Source organism: Lithobates pipiens, unplaced genomic scaffold (genome assembly GCF_037356315.1).
Source record: "Lithobates pipiens isolate NorthernLeopardFrog02 unplaced genomic scaffold, aLitPip1_a1.2 Scaffold_16, whole genome shotgun sequence".
NCBI lineage: Eukaryota > Metazoa > Chordata > Amphibia > Anura > Ranidae > Lithobates > Lithobates pipiens.
The window spans coordinates 578411259-578428298 of NW_027507748.1; the positions used below are offsets into that span (position 1 = coordinate 578411259).

General features: G+C 45.9%; 1 protein-coding gene across 1 annotated transcript in view; it reads left to right on the forward strand.

Moving 5' to 3' along the window:
- Positions 1 to 7645, forward strand: part of LOC143983738 (gametocyte-specific factor 1-like) — a 189422-nt gene extending 181777 nt beyond the window's left edge. The window contains exon 10 of the mRNA XM_077483781.1: positions 5979 to 7645. The gene's annotated coding sequence lies outside the window, so the exon portion shown is untranslated. The remainder of the gene's footprint in view (positions 1 to 5978) is intronic.
- The last annotated feature ends 9395 nt before the right edge of the window (positions 7646 to 17040 follow it).

Below are 17040 nucleotides of genomic sequence, written 5' to 3' on the forward strand. Positions count from 1 at the left end.
GATACTGAGGCACTAGAAAGCAAGGGGGCCATATCTAAGGCTGCATCACAGACATACTTCAGGCCCTACACCAACTGGTCTGCCAGTTCCACGCAGACTGGGGAAACCTGTTGCTTCTCCATCTCACGGTGCAACAATTTAGTCCATTCTGTAAGCGTCTGCAATACCAGGGCCATGGCTAACACTGGTTGGGGGTGGGTTTGGGGCATACAGTGGACCCTGCCAATTAACGTGCTGGAACTTCAGGTAATGAGGCGGTGCTTCTCCATATGGTCACACAGGCTGCAGGTGTGAATGGTGGCGGATGTTCCTTGGCGACTGCCCATGTGAGAGGATCGTCTGTCACAAGATCCAATACTTCATCCTGCTTTATCTTCACTGGCTTTAACGGCATGGCTGTTTGAAAGCCAGGTGCTAAGGGACCAAGGTCTGTCGGATTCAGTAATATCCACTATGTTGAGGGCAGGGAAGTCATCCTCTCGGAAGATTTATCATCGTACATGGAAGGCCTACATCTCCATGTGTGAAGAGATGAGGTGGCGTCCGTGCACATACTCAATTTCCAGGATCCTGCTGTTTTTACAGCGATGAGTGGATCAGAAACTTGCATTAAGCAACATTAAGGAGCAGAGATAAGCTTTGGCTCTTTTTTTTTTTTTTTTTTTTTCAGCGTCCCTTGGTGACTCATTCACCTGTGAGTACGTTTGTTCAGGGAGTTTGACATGTGGCCCCTCTGGTTTGACCACCACTACCTCCATGGGATTTGAATCTGGTGCTCTTGGTGCTTCAGAAACTGCCGTTTGAAAACATTAGGGAGATTCCCTTATTGACACTCTCTCAGAAAGTAGTCTTTCTAGAGGTTATTACATCTGCCAGGAGGGTTTCTGAGTTGGCGGCCTTGTCTTGCAAGTCTCCCTACTTGATCCTCCACAAGGATAAGGCAGTGCTGCGCCAGCAGCCTTCGTTTCTTCCAAAGGTTGTTTCAGCCTTTCATGTAAATGAGGACATTGTGCTTCTATCCCTATGTCCTCGGCCGTCACACCCCAGAGAGGTTGCTTTGCATTCCTTGGACATGGTCTGGGCTTTGTGGGTGTATCTGTCTGCTATGGCTCCTTTTCAGAGGTTGGACTCGCGGTTTTTATCGGTGGCTGGTCCGAAGAAGTGACTGGCTTTCTCATTGGCTACCATTTCTTGGGGGATCAGACAGATTGTGGTTCAGGCTTATGCCATAAGGGGACGGGTGCCTCCCTTTCCTGTCAAGGCACATTCTACCAGGGCAATTGGTGCCTCCTGAGCTTTCCAACATCAAGCGTCTGTTGTGTATAAGGCGGGGCGATCTGGTCGTCCGTTCATACTTTTACAAAATTTTACAAGGTTGATGTGAGCGCATCTTTGGATGCTTGCTTTGGCCACAAGGTTTTGTAGGTAGCTGTTTAAGGTGGCAACTCCTCCATTGAGGAGCTCTGGTTGTTATGGGTGGAGTTACTTTCTTGCTGTTCCCACCCCTTGTTTCTTTGACACTGCTTGGGGACATCCTTAAGGTCAAGATGAAGATGTGTCCATCAATGAACGATAGGCAAAATATGATTTTTGTACTCACCGTAAAATCCTTTTCTCTGAAGTTCATTGACGGACAGAGCACTCACCCCCTCCTATTTCTGTTTGTACTGCGTTTGACGAACTGAGCTGCTGGATGCAGTGTGAGGGGTTATAGCCAGTAGGACTGCCCCCTGGGCTGTACTGTGCAAGTGTTGATGTTTTTAACACTTTTTCTGAATAGTCCTTTCCTAAAGGGGGGATATAACCCCAAGGTCAAGATGAAGATTCTGTGTCTGTCAATGAACTTCAGAGAAAAGGATTTTTTACGGTGAGTACAAAAATCCTATTTTCAAAGACCGCTTGCTACAAATTCTTTAGTCTGGGGTTTTGTGCAAAGGAGTGATGCGGATTAATCCACCAGTTAAATCACCTTTGAGCCCCTGGGACTTGAACTTAGTTTTGTCAGTGTTACAAAAACAGCCATTAGAACCAATACAACATATTCTCTTAGTCCTTCTGACAAGGAAGTTGGTGTTCTTGGTTGCTATATCCTCAGCATGGAGTGTTTCTGAATTGGCTGCTCTTTCTTGTAAAGATCCATACTTGATTATTCATGAGGACAGAGTGGTGTGTTGCGCCCTCGTCCAGTTTTTTTTTGTTTGTTTTTTTGCCAAAAGTGGTCTCGGGTTTCTACCTGAACCAAGATATTGTCCAGCCATTGTTTTTTGCAAAACCATGTTCCAGGGAAGAGAAGTCACTACATTGTCTTGATGTGGTGAGAGCGGTCAAGGTCTATTTAAAGATGACTGCTCAGATCCGGAAGACTGTCTTATTTGTACTGCCAGAGGCTCCTAAGAAAGGACAAGCAGCGTCGAAATCCACGGTCGCTAAGTGGATTCAGCAAGTTATAATTCAGACTTATAATTTAACCACCTCGCGCCCGCCCTATAGCGGAATGACGGCCGTAGGGCAGGCGCGTTCGTCCGGGAGGCCGTCCCTGGACGTCCTAATGTTTACTTCCGCAATGCGCGCCGCCGCGGGCGCGCATCGCGGAAGTTCTATGTTCGCCGTGTCCCCCGGGGACAGGCAAACACAGATCGCTGTAAACGGCCAATCACATCGGCCGTTTACAGCGCGATCGGCGTGTCCAATGGGAGATGATCTCATATGTAAACATATGAGATCATCTCTCAGCGCCGCTCTCCCTCCTCACACAGACCGAGTGTGAGAGGGGAGAGATGAACGGCTGCAGCGGCAGCCGTTCGGTTTTCCTTTGTCTTGATGCAAAAAAAAAAAAAAAGTAAAAAATAAAAGTGCCATCCGTCCTCCCCCAGCAGTGCCATCCGCCCCAGTTCTACCTGCCCCCAGTGCCACGTATAAGTGCCATCTGTCATCAGTGGCACATAGTGCCATCTGTCATCAGTTTCACGTGTCATTGTCCTGGTGCTTCAAAAGTGTAATAAATAGTCAACAAGTTAGATGTGTAATTTATGTTCCTAGATGGCGCTACCTGCATGTTGGGCCTCTCTATGTGGCCAGGCTGTGAAAAAGTCCCACACATGTGGTATTGTAATACTCAGGAGGAGTAGCAGAATTTTCTGGCGGGTGTCATTTGTGGTATACACATGCCACGTGAGAGAAATAACCTATTACAATGACAATTTTGTGGAGAAAAAAAAATGAAAAATCTTAATTTTGCAAAGAATTGTGGGAAAAAATGACAACATCAAAAAGCTCACTATGCCTCTTACTAAATACCTTGGAATGTCTACTTTCCAAAAAGGGGTGATTTGGGGGGTATTTGTACTTTCCTGACTTGTTCGGGTCACAAGAAGCGAGATAGTCCACCAGTACATCAGATGTGATCAATTTTGTGCGATTCGCACCACAGCTTGTAGACTCTCTAACTTTCACAAAGACCAAATAATATCCACTAATTTGGGTTATTTTTACCAAAGATATGTAGCAGTATAAATTGTGGCCAAAATTTATGAAGAAAAATTAATAATTTGCATAATTCTGTCACAGAAACAAAGAAATATGCGTTTTTTTTCAAAATTTTCGGTCTTTTTTTCATTTATAGCGCAAAAAATAAAAACCCCAGAGGTGATCAAATACCACCAAAAGAAACCTCTATTTGTGGGAAAAAAAGGACAAAAAATTCATTTGGGTAGTGTTGCATGACTGAGTAATTGTCATTCAAAGTGTGAGAGCACCGAAAGCTGAAAATTGGTCTGGGCAGGAAGGGTGTTTAAGTGCCCAGTAAGCAAGTGGTTAAGGGTTAAAATTCCACCTTTTGAAGTCAAAGCACTCTCTACCAGGTCGGTTCGTGCTTCTTGGCACCATTATCATGGGTCAGGTCTTTTGTACTTGCAATTCTGTTCCAGAGACTGTTGGCTTCCCATTCTTTGTTCAAGACCTTTATACAGGATGGCTACCCCCTAAACGCTCACCCGTGGGTACGTGGGATCTGAATTTAGATTTTTCTGGCACTTCAAAGAGCTTGTTTTGAACCAATCTCCCCCTTTCTGGTCCTGCACATGGTTGTAGAAGGTGCTTTAGGCAGCTCTTTAAGATGCAGACATGCCACAGTTCTATTGTTTTTTTTTTGTGGGTCTATTGGCGTTTTGCTCAAGTAGTGTGCTTTTGGACCTCCCAACTCTAAAGACGATGGGATTTTAGGACTAGGGATTACAGGACTTAATGTAAAATAATTTTCTTGTGGTACATTGAGAGGCATATGTCGCACCCCTTCTGTGTTTATAATCTTGCTCTTTGAAATGCTTTACCAAAAAACTGAGGCATGGTGGGAGGAGGAGGGGTTGGCTGACAATTTGTTTTCGTTTACCAGGGCAAGTGGCAGTAAAACCCAACAGTCTGAATTTGTGTCCCTCAAAGAGTACTAAAGCCACATTTTCTGTAATAAGTAAAAGTTCAGGATATATTTGTGATAACTAGTATTCTCTCCTTACAATAAGCCTTTGTTTTATCCACACAACCAAGCCATACCAGCACAGTGTTTTGTCCATTAGCTCTCTTGGAAACCTTGCAATCTGACACAAATCTGCTTGGAGACTATAGAAAATAATGCCTGTGCTTTTCATGTACTTCAAAAGCCATTCTAAATATAGAGGATGTATTAAGACAGGGCTCAACAAAACCCGGGCGCCAGGTCGCATTTGCGACTAGAATTAGCGACCTGGCGCAGCACAGCTGGGGGTATCCTGTCTCCGCTGACTCCCCCGGTGTGATCGAATCGGGCCACGCCGCCGGCGGCCGGTAATTGAGCCCGTGGCTTTGAGGCCTTCTGCGATCCTATGGTTCCTTCTGGAATATGGCGCCCTCTTGTGGTGGCCATTGGAATGACAACCAGCAATGCTAATGGAGCTTTGCCTGCCTGCCAGCCATCTCCTTCCCTTTACTTAGAACCCCTAAACATTATATATATTTTTTAATTCTAACACCCTAGAGAATAAAATGGTGGTCGTTGCAATACTGTCTGTCACACCGTATTTGCACAGCGGACTTACAAGCGCACTTTTTTGGGGAAAAATTATTTAATTTAAAAAAAAGACAACAGTAAAAGTAGCCCAATTTTTTTATATTGTGAAAGATAATGTTACGCCGAGTAAATCGATACCCAACATGTCATGCTTCAAAATTGCGCCCGCTCATAGAATGGCGACAAACTTTTACCCTTTTAAAATCTCCATAGGCGACTTTAAAAAATTCTACAGGTTGCACGTTTTAAGTTAGAGGAGGTCTAGGGCTAGAATTATTGCTCTCTACCGATCACAGCGATACCTCACATGTGTGATTTGAACACCGCTTTCATATATGCGTTCGCTTCTGCACGCAAGCTTGGCGGGACAGGGCGTGTTTAAAAAATTTTCTTTTATTTTTTTTCTTTTAACTTTTATTTTTATTTTTTTCACTGTTCTTTTAAAAAAAAGTGTGCCACTTTTATTCCTATTACAAGGAATGTAAATCCCTTGTAATAAAAAAAAAAGCATGACAGGTCCGCTTATATATATATATATATATATATATGTGAGAGACCTCACATTTACACTAAAATGCCATTTAAAAAAGAATTGTCATTTGAAAAAAAATAAAATCAATAAAATGTCCCTCTAAGAGCTATGGGCAATGACTTGGAGACAGGTGGGGGGCTGGGGGCTATCTTCCCCTCACTCGTCTCCATGTCAGGCCAGGGACAGGTCCAGATCGCTGTCACAGACCTGGCTCCTAACTTTTTTAGCTGGCTCCTAGATTCCAAGCAATTTGTCAACCCCTGTATTAAGATTTGTGTGAGAGAGAAGGGGGAGTGTCCAAATTGTACATATAAAGACCCACATTTTACTCTGGAAGTTTTGTCTTTAGATTGTTTGTGGTATGTGTTAATATATTGGTTTAACTTTATTTATTTTCTTTTTCAGATGTGCGCACTGTAGAATGAGTAGAAGACCAATTATCACCTGATCTCCTGAGTGCCTTGACTGTTCTCTGTTGAGGTTCTGTTGATATAGGAATTATGCTAGTTTTCAGCTTTGTCCATTTACTTGAGTTGTCCTGCCTGACACAGTTTAGGTCCTGTTAGTATTTTTTGATGTGATTGGTACATCTGGGACCTTGCATTTCTTTTCAATTCTTTAAAAAGGACATGTTTGGACTGCCCAAACATTTGGAAGCCAGTAAAGTTTTGATTAACCAACCTTTCTATAAAGTGGTATAAAATGTGTAAAAGCTTTGATGCTAAAAACCTTTGCAGGACACATCTGGGTTTCTGTACTGCATATACGTAACAGGTTGGTGTCATAATAACCTAGTATGCACCGCATACTAGCAGATTATGACAGGATTGCCTAAAAGATGGATCCCTCCAATGGCACCTTGTCACTGCTTACAGGGAATCCATCTTCGCCCACTTTCCCCTCTGGCTGTTTGAATTGCTGAGCTGCTGTAAAGACACTGCCGTGCATGCATTCGGTAGTCATGGCCGCTGCATGGCTCTTTTGATGGACCACATGCCGTTTGTCACCTGCTGCTACACATCTCCTAAATGTGCACCTTTTGTTATGTTTACTATACCTACGCTTACCGGTAGGTACAAAACAACAAAGGGAGTTTACTCCCTCTTTAAGCCTGGGTTCACACTGCTGCGATGCGGGAACACTGCAAATCTACTGCGGGTTCCCGCATCGCATGCCTCCCGGCGGCAGTTCACACTGCCCTATGCGAACTGCTGGGAGTGTCAGTGAAAAGTTAATGACACCTCCAAATCAGTTCGCATATCGCAGTCCGATCTGCAAACTCGGACAGGAATCGGATCACATGGTGTGAACACCCATGCGATCCGATTCTGCTGCGGACCAAAAAAAGGGTCCTGTACGAATTTGGGCCGGATGCGATGCAAATTCAGCCATACTTATCTGTATGGCTGAAATCGCATCACACAGATCGCATGTGATTTGCACTGCAGTGCAAATCACATCCGATCTCGTACACCGCAGCAGTGTGAACCCAGCCTAAAGCACCTGTTACTACTTGTGTGAATTTAGCACTTTGTACCATGTGAGTTTACAATTTAAAAATATTAAAGATGTTAGTTTTGATACCTTTATCTTAAAATATCTAAGGGTTTCTTCTTTCAAAAGTCTGTACTGTTAGAATTATTGCAGGTTACATATATGTACAGGGTGTACATCTGTTATCTTTGTTTCGGCTTACCCTTTTGTTTTTTGGCCATCTAGTCAGCAAGAAGAAGAAAATGGCTAGAGATGGTTACTTTTGTTGTTGCAAAGCAGTGTTACTCCAACTTTAAAAGCAAAGTCATAGATTGGAGAATGTGGGCAACTGTATCTGTCTCACAAAAGAAGCCTCAAGCTTCTGAGAGAACGTAAAATGTATATGTAGTAGCTGCATAAATGCTGTTGAAATATGAAAAACTAACCAAGTTCAGCATTTCCCATTTCCATAATTTTTTTTGTATAAGTCGGCTACATTAGAAAAAATATACATACATTTTTCCCAAAATGTTTAGTGATTTTGGTACAGTTCTGATTTTGTGAAAATAAAAATAAACGTTATCATTCTTGTTTGCTTATTTGTGGGGTTTTTATTTTTATTTTTTTTTGTAATATAGGGGTTGGGAAAGCTTTGATGTTCTCAATTCTCCAATCATGTACAAGCAAAAATAGTTTTTCTTTTCCTTGCATGTGATTGGGTGATATTCTGAAGCTTTACCCCATTTACTAAGCTCTGAAGCAACTGCACTTGCAGCAGAGTGCTACTTCACTTCCAAGGTGCAGTCTCTTTGCCTTTTGATAAATACACCCCATAGTGTTTGTAGCAGCCTGGCTTCTGTAAAGTGTATTCTGATTGGTGACTTTGTGTTTTTATACTTCTTGCTCTTTTTGGTTATATTCCATATTTATTGGCGTATAACATGCACTTTTTTCCCCCTAAAATCGGGGGGCGCATGTTATATGCCGATCCCCCCGCTATTTCTAACCCTTTCAGCTGCTCTCTGGGGCGGCTTCCGGGTTTTTCCAGCCGTTCTCGGCTATTTACGGCCACACTCGGCTGTTCTCGGCGGCTTCCGGAAAGCCGAAAGCTGCCAAGAACGGCTGAAAATAGCCGAGTGCGGCCGTGATACACAGGACATCCACTCTGTATCTCGGTGGTGCCATTTTTAAATGGCAAAGCCACAGACAAGGCTGCAAATGACTGACGAGGCTAAATGCAAGGCTGCGAATGACTGACGAGGCTAAATGCAAGGCTGCGAATGACTGACGAGGCTAAATGCAAGGCTGCGAATGACTGACGAGGCTAAATGCAAGGCTGCGAATGACTGACGAGGCTAAATGCAAGGCTGCGAATGACTGACGAGGCTAAATGCAAGGCTGCGAATGACTGACGAGGCTGCATTGATGGGCATTTAAATGTAAGTTTTTTTTTCCTTAAACTTCCCTCCTAAAAGTTTTTTTTCTTTTAAATTCCCTCCTAAACTTGGGGTGCGTGTTATACGCCGATAAATACAGTAATTTGCTTCTAGTTCTTCAGACTTGGGTAACAAAGAGTTTAATTTTATGGCAAAATGCCCATGAGCATTTTCTGTCGTGAGTGGAAACTCTACACACTTAAATGTACGTAGAAAGTACATGAGCACTTCTAACATGCCTAAATGCTAAGCTTTTCAGTTTTGCAAAAACTGTGTTCCCTAGGTGAGCTCTCTATACACATAAAGGGGGAGATCTAATAAAACTGGTGCAACTATATAGTAACCAATCGCCTTCTAGGGTTCTATTGTCAAAGCATAATTGAACAAGCTGAAGTTAGAAGCTGGCTACTATGCACAGCTGCACCAGTTTTTGAAAATCTCTCCCAAAATCTATGCAGGGCCATGCAAAAGTTTTGCGCACTTGTGGAAAGTGCTGTAAAGCGAAGATGCTTTCAAAGATGATGCAATCATTTTTTTTCTTCCCTCTCAATTTACATAAACCTTTTTCACTGCCAACCCCCCTGCGCTCCACTTTTAAACTCAGCTTGCCAGACCATTTTTGCACCTTTTTTTTTTTTCTAGCTTTCAGACTATGTAAAAGGCCCCCCCACAAAAAAAACATATATTTTCTGAAAGCATAGGTCCATTAGAGCAAAAAAGGTGCTACTGATTTTTAAGGCCTCACGATATTTGTGGAAATGTTTATCAAAACAATATTTTTGCTAAAAATACACTAAAATCATTTATTAGCAGATAAAAACACAGCAAAAGTGTAAATATCCAAATTTCTCTACACCCCTGAAGGTTTTTATTTTTCCCTTACAACTTTAAAAATTTGTAAAAGATGGCCCCATATTTTTTAAAAGCACATGAATGGTAGAACAAAAAGGTGCAATTTTTAAACGATGGCCCCACTTTTTGTAAAAGATGGCCCCATATTTTTTGAAAGCACATGACCTGTAGAACAAAAAGGTGCAATTTTTGCGCAAATGTTAGTTAAATCACTATTTTCACAAAAAAAAACACAAATCCTTATTTGCACACATTAACTCAATATAATACATAATTTCTGCTAAATTCATTCTAAGGCCTCGCTCAGTGGGGTGTGCTAAAGCGTACGCCCATGGAGGCCCGTGTTTACCTGCACGGGGATGCACAGGCAGTTCTATTCATGTCAATTGGGATGCAGTAGCTGCAGGGAGAGATCTGACATCCATGCAGTTGTAGGTGCATTGACCCAAATGCAGACCGTGTGCATTCGGAGACATGCATCCACACGGATGTCAAGTTGGGAGCAGTGGCTGTCTCCTTGCAGCTGCTGCATTTCAATTGACATGAATGGAACTGCCTGCACAGTAGGGGTGCAATGGATTAAAAAACGATTGGATCGTTCCTCGGACCAGAGTCACGGATCGGATAATTTTTCGGATCTGCAAAAAAAAAGACAAATCTTGTTACACCCACTAGAGTTTTAGATTTCAGTTATTTTCAACACAAAACGGAGTAATCATTGTTAAAAGGTATCGGTCAGGGGAAGGGTACTAAGGCATTAGATGTAGCATGGTAATATGAAACACTCCAGCCTTAGTGATGAATGGCAATGTAAGTGAGCTGCTGCCGTCAAGTATTGTCCCCACGGGGGGAGGGGGGGTGGCCCACAAGATAGAAGGCTGCTTTCACACTAGAAAGCGCCGGCCGTTAGCGGTAAAGCTCTGCTCGTTTTCAGCACCATTTTACCACAGTGGTTTTTACGATTCTTTTCGGCCGTTAGTGGGCCTTTTTAACCCCCAAAAAGGGGGGGGTTGAAAAAATCCCATGTTGCGGCTCATTCATTGCAACGGGCAGGGGGGTTTTGGGTGCGCTATACATCGCTCCCAAACCACCCCTAACATCCCGCAAGCGCACGTCCCTGGTCTGACAGCACCCGTTGCAATGAATGGGAGGCAGTTTACAGGCGCTAAAACTCCTGAAAACTGCCTCTGAAAGGGATCTAAATGATTATCAGTGCCCTGATTACAATATAACACCACCAATCAGTGCCCATTACTAAGGCCAGTCAGTGCTGGCTATCCGTGCCCATAAGTGCGGCATATTAGTGCCTCCTCATCAGCGCACATCAGTGAAGGAGAAAAATTACTTATTTACAAAATGTACTGACAGAAACGAAAACATTATTTTCTCATTCGTTCATTGACAGACACAGCCTTATTTATTCAGAGCAGTAGGGTTATATCGTCTCCGCATGAGTAGGACTAGGCAGAACAAAAAAACAACCCCTGGCTATGCCCATGGACTCTCCTCCGTCAGTATATAACCCCCTCCCTGCTCTAGGTATTCATTTTTTTTCTGCTTAGTAAGGATCTAGTTCCCTGCTGAGATCTCTAGTCCTGGGAATTTTTTTGTTCGTTATTTTCTCTTTTTCCGGTGAGCTCTACAATCAACTGCCGGGCTGGACGCTTGATCCAGTGGTCATCCCAGTTCTGGCCAGCGAGCACGCTAGGTCGGCCGTGACATAGCCCCACTGGATGGGCTGGCCCTGCAAGTTAAACATCTCATGAGGTCGCATACCACTGGATCTAGTCAGTGTCGCAGCGTTCTTCGTGGCTGACAGCCCCCCACTTTGGTGGCAAGGAGAATCTGTCTGGGAGCGTTACCCATGCTTTTCGCTGCAGAGGAAAGGGGTCCTCTGCTTTCCCAGAGCCTAGGGGCTTTGGGACATGGTTCCCCTTTTCCACTTTCTGGTTATAGGGGGGAATCTAGGGTTGGGCCTCGAAGTAGTTGCCGTCATTTAGGCCTGGCTTTGCAGCCTACCAGCTGGGGGGGTTGCTCTGTGGCTGGAAATTCAGGCCGCGATTTTGTGGCCTGCCGCACTTGTAGCCGGTGGCCAAAAATTTAGGCCTACCGCACTGCACTCAAAAATTTAGGCCGCAGATTTTCGGCCTACCAGCTTTTCGCGCTCTAGGTGGGCAGCCAAAATTTAGCCCACAGCTTCTGTGGCCTCCTGGTGGAGCTCCGGTATGTGCCCCCTGTGAGGGGCCTTAGTATTTGCGACCCCTGTGAGGGACCTTCCGGTATTTGCCCTATGAGGGGCCCCAGGTCGACATCCCATTTGTGGATCTCGGGCAGGGGGGTTCCAGTTTGCCCCTTCCCCTGTGTTTTTTGGGGTAGCGCTTAGACGAATAGCCTAGTATATGGCACCTCCCCTCCCCCTCTTATTCCTATGTGGCTCTGAGGACGTGGCCCACCTTGAGGGGTGGTGGTCACTCTTCCTATCTTGTCAGAGAGTGAGGATAACTGCAGTGGGGCACGAAAAAAGCACAGTTATCGCACTTATTACACCTGTGCAGGAATCTTTCAAGATGGGAAATGCAGCAGTGGCTGCGACAGAGAGCAGATACCTCCATAAGCCGTTTTTTTTTTTTTTTTTTTAAATAAACGATTCCGTTTGCGCAGTTACATACAAGCTCCCTACGGGGAGATCCTGGCATGAGCCAAATGCCTGAGGTCTCTGGACAATCTGATTCAGCTGAGTTGGGAAACTAGGGTTCCCTGGTCTGGTGGCTTGCTCTGATTCTACGGCGGGATGAATCTTTTCTCCCCATGTATTAAACAGGGTGACCACCGATGCCAGTCGGTCCGGGTAGGATGTCCTGGGACTGAGCTCTGCTCAGGGTCATTGTACGCTGTTGGAATCTGGACTACCAGGTAAAATCCTGGAACATTGAGAGTTCAGACTAAGTCTGGATCATGAACGGATCGACTTTGGGGGCTCCCGGTACGGTACTAGTCAGACAAGGCAACTACGATTGGGCTTATGCCCTTCGCCAAATAGGGTCAAATAGGCTGTGGCAGCCCTGGCTGTTGCCAGTGTTCCCCAGTGGGAAGTACATTACATCCAGCCCTCTTCCGAGAGTGGAATGCTGACAGGCGCATACTTCAGTAGAAAAGATGTAGCTGGATAGCCGCACTCCGAATTATTCAACTTTATTTCAAAAATGTAATTAAAATCATAGCATCTAGGCTGGTAAACAGACTAACTGCACAGCCGCTGACATGTTTCACACCGAACACGGTGCTTAGAAGCTGTTTTGGGAGAAGTCATTACCTTAGAGCGGTAATTCTTTGTATTTGTAGGCGGATACTTCAGTTGGCGAGGGTTGGACCATGGATGAGCCCTTCATTGGGCCGTGTTTCTTCAGGTTTGTTCCCACTGGGACACTCAGGTAGTTTTCTTGGTGTCCTGGTTCAACTGGATGGTACCAAGGTTTCTGGTAAGGTCACGTGTTCTGGTGGCCCATGGGGCCAGTGACGTTTTCCCTATGCATTTCCTCCTCCTCCAGCTTCGATTGTGGCTTTACGCAGGATCACGGCTGCGGGGGTTCTGGTCATTCTGTTATCCAGTCGGTCTGGGTACGCTGACCGGGTGTGCCTGGTCACCAGCATTCCAGCATTGTCGACTGCCTCAGGAAGGATCTATGGTCCCTGGGCCGTTCTTCCATCCTGCCTCAGTCGCTGGTTTTAACGGCCTGGCTGTGTTGAGCCAGGTGCGGCAGTTCCGACACTGTTGATGGCTAGGGAGTCCATCTTTTAGGAGGCTTTAACCTCTGGGTGTGGAGAGCGCCTATATCCTGGTATGAATCACTGGGCATTCATCCTTGTTTTTAGGTGGCTCCAAATCCTACCCCCTTTTACGGGGGGGGGTGAGTTGGCAGAAATGCGTCTCGAGTACCGTCGAGAGCCAGGTGTCAGCCTGGGTGGTCGTCTTCAGCATCCCCTGGTCTCGTGCTCCCTGGTGCATACTTTTTTTTTATTCAAGGGGTTAGATGTTTCCACTGGTGTGTTTTTTTACCACCGTGGGATCTGAACTTGGTGTTTTCGGAGGAGCCTCTCTCTCTCTCTGTGAAATCCATTTCTTGGCATACAGTTAGACGCATGCCAATCAATGCTCTCTCGCGCTCTCTCTCTCTCTCTCTCTCTCTCTCTCTCTCTCTCTCTCTCTCTCTCTCTCTCTCTCTCTCTCTCTCTCTCTCTCTCTCTCTCTCTCTCTCTCTCTCTCTCTCTCTCTCTCTCTCTCTCTCTCTCTCTCTCTCTCTCTCTCTCTCTCTCTCTCTCTCTCTCTCTCTCTCTCTCTCTCTCTCTCTCTCTCTCTCAGATTCCATCGCTTACTGTATCGAAAGTTGGCCTCTTGGTGGCTTTCACCTTTTGCTCACAGAGTGTCAAAGGGTGGCGTTATCTTCTCGTTCACCTTACCTAGGTTTAGGCAGTGCTTTGCCCTTTCCTGTAGTTGCGTCCCTTCCATTTGAACAAGGACATTGTGTCTCCATTGTGTCCCTGGCAACACATCCCAAGGAATTTGCCTTATCTGTCTGGGATGTGGTTTGGGGGATTCGGTTGTATTTGCCAGTCACTGCGTCTTTTGGAGGTCAGGCTCTCTCTGTACTTTTGGACAGGCCAAGAAAGGGGCTGTGTCTGCTTCTTCTGTGACCTTCTGGATATATCAGGCAGATGACATGCCATGAAAGGGACAGACTATGACTGTGGGCTATTCTGTCAGGAATTGGGTTCCTGCTTTCCCTGTTACGGCGCATTCTTCTCTGGGGCCTAGTGCGTCTTGGGCCTTCTATCTTCAAGCGTTTGTGGCGCATTTTTCACAAGTGCTACGAAGTGGATGGCTTGGCATCTGCAGGTGCTTTTTTTAGCTGCAAGCTTTTTGGAGGCTGCTAAGAGGGTCTAATCCCTCTTAAAGGGGTATCGTCCAGGTTGCGTTCCAGCTTGTCCTGTATGAAGCTCCTGTTACCTGGATGGCTTTTGTTAGCCTTGGGATTTTTTGCTGTCCCACCCATCATGTTCAGCACTGGTTTGGGATGTCCCTACCGTTCTGAATAAAGAAGGCTGTCTCTGTCAATGGACGAATGAGAAAATACAATTTTTTTTTACTTACTGGAAAATTTGGCCCATGGGCAAAAACGGGGGTTGTTTTTTTTGTTCGTCCTAGTCCTGTGGAGATGATATAACTCTACCGTTCTGAATAAAGAAGGCTGTCTGTCAGTGAACTCTGAGAAACTGATTTTATGGTAAGTAAAAAATCCTATTTTCTTTTCGTTCGTTGACGGACACAGCACTTCCATCTTGGCCTTAGGGTTATATCGCAACCTTCAGGAGTAGGACTAGACAGAAATTAAAAAACAAGCACAACACCATCTAGGGGCGGTCTTCACTGGCAGTAACCCCCCCACTCTGTTACAGGCAGCTCTGTTGTTTTCTGCCTAGTCTAGAAGGACCTGGCTCCTGCTGGGACCTGTGTTTCCTTTTGGCTTTTATTTTAGTTTCGGTGATGCATCTGCAATCAACTGCTGGACTGGGTGACAGGCTGGATATCATAGATCCTGATAGTCTCCCCAGCCTAGCCACCGAGTGCTCCCAGACCTGAGCTCCGTACTGGGTCGGCTGCGACGAGCCCCATTCTGGACTGGGGTAACAGGCGAGCTAGACGTCTTGCAAGGACACATATGACCAGACACTTGTCGTCTGGTTAATGGTGTCGTCAAGGCTGACAGCTGCTTTGTCGAGGTGGGAGGTGGATCTGTCTGGAGTGTGACCTGCAATCCCTGTAGGATGGGTATGTGCTCCACCAGTCTGGGCACGGTGGAGCAGCTGGGTACTCCCTGGGGTGTCCTTTTTTTCTCTCTGGAGAATGTTTCATCCTCTCCCTGCCCCCCCTCCCCGGTTGCGCTGCAGGTTGCTGGCACTTAGCGGTGTGTTTTTTTTTTTTTATTATTATTATTATTTTTTTTACCTCTACCTGGCCTGGAGGGGTCCCCAGCCAGCCATTCCGTGGCAAAGAGGGTGGTCTTCCTTCTCTCTCTCCCCCTAGTGGGCGTTCAGTCCCTGGCAGTGTCAGGTCGACACTAAGGTGTTTCCTTACCAGTCTTATTTTGATAAGTTTATTTAGAATGATTGGGAACGCCCGCAGTGCTCCTTTTCAGCTCTAAGGCGTTTTTTTTTTTTTGGTGCGTTAACCTTTTGAGGAGAGTTTGTTGAATAAATGGTCATCCCCTCCGGTCATTGATCCTCCAGTTAGTGCAAGGACTTAAGTATGTCTGTGATGCGACCCTAGATACGGCCCCGTTATTTTCCAAAGTCTCAGTGTCGGCCGTGGTTTTGTGCTGGCTGCTTTGGCGTAAGTGCTGGTCGGTGGACCAGGCGTCTAAGAAGGCTTTGGCGGATTTGCTTTTCCAGGGTGGGAGGCTATTTGAAGGCTCTCTGGATGACATTAAGGACATTACTGGAGGGTAAAGTACTTTTCTCCCACAGTCAAGAAAGGGCAAGGAGCCTCATCATAGGCAGGGCCCCTCTTTTTCCACTCACAAGTGTCTTTTTCGTCCACCCGGTTCTGCGGGCAAGCGTTCCCTGCCCAACATAGCTCCCGTGGATGGGAAAAAGTATCCTTGTCTGCAGGCTTGTTTGGCTTGCGATGCCAAGTCCTGTTCCACATGAAGGTTTACCCCCGCTCCACTTAGGGGTGGGGGATTGCCTTCAGTGGTTTGCAGCCCGGTGGACTTCTCTTCTTTCCGACCAATGGGTCTGCAAACTAATTGTCCAGTTACAAGTTTCTTTCTTGTCCGCCAGACAGGTTTTTATTCCCTCCAATCTTCATCTTCTCCCATATCATCAGCAGGCTTTGTTTGGGGGCGGTACAGGACTTGCTACTACGGGGGTAATAGTTCCTGTACTATCTTCGGAAAGGTTTCGGGGTTTCTACTTCAATCAAACTACAATTTGTTTGTAGTTCCGAAGAAAGAAGGGGTTTGTCCTATCCTGGATCTCAAGGCCCTCAATTGTTGTGTGAGTACGGAGGTTCAGTATGGAGTCTGTTTGTTCCGTGGTGGCTGTGCTTCATCAGGGAGATTTGCTGAACGTCAAGGATGCTTACTTGCATGTTCCCATCTGCGTCAGGCCTGGTGTTTCCTGTGCTTTTCAGTCGGGGGATGCGCACTTTCAATTTGTGGCACTTCCCTTTTTGGCCTGGCGTCGGGTCTTCACCAAGCTGCTGGCACCGGCTCTGGCATTGCTGAGACAGCAGGGGATCGCGATCCTGAGCAACCTGGACAATCATCTGAGAGCGGTGTCAGCTTCAGGACTGAGAGACGATGTGGCGATCAGCCATGCAGACCTTACAAGATTTCGGCTAGGTGTTGAATCTCCAGAAGTCCGTGTTGCTCCCGACCCAGCGCCTGGAGTACTTGGGTTGGTTCTGATCGGAAGAAAAAATTTTCACCCTTGCAAATTGTAGACCCTTCGCTCCGCAGTGCAGTTGCTGCTGTCCTGCAAGTGGTCGTCACTGCGCTTTTGCAGGCGGGTTCTGGGCCTCATGGTATCCACCTTTTTGAGGCGGTTCCATATGCTCAATTTCACACTCTGATCTTGCAGAGGGAGATCTTATCCAAATGGGACAAATCCCTGGCCTTTCTGGATTGTCAAATCTGTATGGGCCATCT